The sequence below is a fragment of the Lagenorhynchus albirostris genome, chromosome 8 (genome assembly GCF_949774975.1).
Source record: "Lagenorhynchus albirostris chromosome 8, mLagAlb1.1, whole genome shotgun sequence".
NCBI lineage: Eukaryota > Metazoa > Chordata > Mammalia > Artiodactyla > Delphinidae > Lagenorhynchus > Lagenorhynchus albirostris.
In genome coordinates, this window is record NC_083102.1 from 102,609,645 (window position 1) to 102,612,565 (window position 2,921).

The 2,921-nt window shown below is 36.8% G+C and overlaps 1 pseudogene; it reads right to left on the bottom strand.

Annotated features, from left to right (window-relative positions):
• Nucleotides 1-415: 415 nt before the first annotated feature.
• On the bottom strand, nucleotides 416-2,278 carry LOC132524909 (cytochrome b-like; annotated as a pseudogene).
• Between the last annotated feature and the right edge of the window lie 643 nt (nucleotides 2,279-2,921).

Genomic DNA, 2,921 nt, shown 5'->3' on the forward strand with positions numbered 1-2,921 from the left:
TCCATCGAGATGTCTTATTTAAGAGGAACGAGTGGGCGATTTTAAGTTAAAATGGTCCTGAAGTAAGAACCAGATGTCTTATAAAGATCATTATCTAGCTACCCCCACGAGATATGGGCCCGGTGCGAGAAGAGGGATCCCTGCCGAGCGGGTTGCTGGTTTCACGCGGCATGTTGATTAAGCTCGTGATCTAATGGAGCGACCATAGGATATAATGGAGGTAAAATTGTTAGGGGACATATAATATGTAAGAGTATACATATTATGTAATATGTAAAATTAATAATAATTAATACGGGCTTTAACTTACCGTATGGAAAAATAAATGAATGCACAATAATACATAGCATGTACATATGAATATTTACAAGGAGAGACTAAATATTAGTATGTGTACGTGTATGTATACATGATGTGTATAGTAAAATATTTTTAAAACAAATTATTTTCAATACTGGTGTAGTACTGTGATGTTGTGGTAATTGTACAATAAGCCTTTTTCAAGGAATAGTTTATGTAGAATTCCAGCTTTGGGTGTTGGTGGTGAGGTTTAATGTCTCTTCCTTGAGTCTTAGGGAGGAATGGGATTCTCCTTTTCCGGTTTACAAGACCGGGGTATTTTGTTATACTACAAAGACTCTTCATTTTAAGAGTTTATTTTCAATAAGGCTGATTGTTGGTATTAGCACTAAAATTAGGAGGAAGTATAGGATAGATGCTAGTTGACCTACAATAATGTATGGGTGTTCAACAGGTTGGCCTCCGATTCATGTTAAGGTTAGGAGGTCTGCGACTAGAGTTCAAAATAATAGTTGGCTGAAGGGTCGGAATATTATGCTTCGTTGTTTGGATGTTTGAAGTATTGGAATGAAGATCAGGATGAGGATAGAAAGTAGTAGTGCTAATACTCCTCCAAGTTTGTTAGGGATTGATCGTAGGATTGCATATGCGAATAGGAAATATCATTCTGGTTTGATGTGTGCAGGAGTGCTTAGTGGATTTGCTGGGGTATAGTTATCGGGATCTCCTAGTAGGTCGGGGGTAAATAGGGTTAGTGCTAGTAAGGTTAGGATTAAAAGTAAAGCGCCTAGGATGTCTTTGATTGTGTAATAAGGGTGGAATGGAATTATATCTATGTTGGATGGGATTCCTGTGGGGTTGTTGGATCCTGTCTCGTGTAAAAATAGTAGGTGAACAGCTACTAGTGCTGTGATGATGAATGGGAGGATAAAGTGGAAAGCGAAGAAGCGTGTTAGTGTTGCTTTGTCTACGGAGAATCCACCTCAGATTCATTCTACTAGGGTAGTACCGATATAAGGGATTGCTGATAGGAGATTAGTGATGACGGTTGCGCCTCAGAATGATATTTGTCCTCAGGGTAGAACATAACCTACGAATGCAGTGGCTATGACTGTTAGTAGTAGGAGTACGCCAATGTTTCAAGTTTCTTGGAATATATAAGAACCATAGTATAGGCCACGTCCAATGTGGGCGTAAAGACAGATGAAAAATATGGAGGCTCCGTTTGCATGTAAATAGCGGATGAATCAGCCATAGTTGACGTCTCGACAGATGTGTGCGACTGATGAAAAGGCGGTTGAGGTGTCTGGCGTGTAATGTATTGCTAGGAATAGGCCTGTTAGGATTTGTATAATAAGACAGAGGCCTAATAGGGAGCCAAAATTTCATCATGAGGAGATACTAGATGGAGTGGGTAGGTCAATGAATGCGTCATTGAGGATTTTTATTAGTGGGTGTGTTTTTCGGATGTTGGTCATTAGGGTTCTTGTAGTTGAATTACAACGATGATTTTTCATGTCATTGGTCATGGTTGAAGACCATGTGAGAATAATGGTAATGTATATTGTTTTTATTATAAGCACTATTTTTGTAATTAGTCTTGTGGGGGTTTCTTCAAAACCTTCACCAATTTATGGTGGTTTAGGGTTGATTGTGGGTGGTGCTATAGGGTGTGGAATTGTTTTTAGTTTTGGGGGTTCATTTTTAGGTTTAATGGTATTTTTAATTTATTTAGGAGGAATATTAGTTGTGTTTGGTTATACGACGGCTATGGCTACTGAGCAATATCCTGAAGTTTGGGTTTCTAATAAAGTTGTACTTGGAGGATTTCTTCTAGGTTTAGTGTTAGAGTTGTTAGTGGTATTATATGTTTTAGAGGGTGGGAAAGTGAATGTTGTATTTGAGTTTAATGGGTTGGGAGATTGAGTTATTTATGATACAGGGGATACTGGATTTTTTAGTGAGGAAGCTATAGGAATGGTTGAGCTTATATCTTAAAAATAAATCCAAAGAACTGAATGAACATAACAAAACAGAAACCAACTCACAGATACAGACAACTAGTGGATACCAGAGGGGAGAAGGACAGGGAGAGGGGCAAAATAGTTGAAGAGGATTAAGAGGTACAAACTACGACGTATAAAATAAATGTTGCAATGATGTGATGTACAGCACAAGGAATATAGCAAATATTTTATAACTTTATATGGATTATAATCTATAAAAATATAAAATCACTAAGTTGTACACCTTGAACTAATATAATATTGTAAGTCAACTATACTTTAATCAAAAAAAACAAAAGACATACCCAGAAAAAGTGAACACCATCTTCCTGCATGTGGTTCCCTGTACAGGGGGAAGGAGGGAAAGGAATGGGGTAGGAGGGAGCCTAAGATCATTTCTATGTGACAGATTTAAAATTTTCTATGTTAATTTATAACTCTGTTTTAGCAATAGGCATTCATTCTATTATTCTGCAGGATATAATCTACCTGTTCATTTAACATAAAATCATAAACATTTTCAAGCTTGCTATTTATTCTTTTAAATTGCTGCTTAAAATTCCAGTGAATAAAAATGATATGCATTTATGTAATCATTCTATTATAGATGAGAAT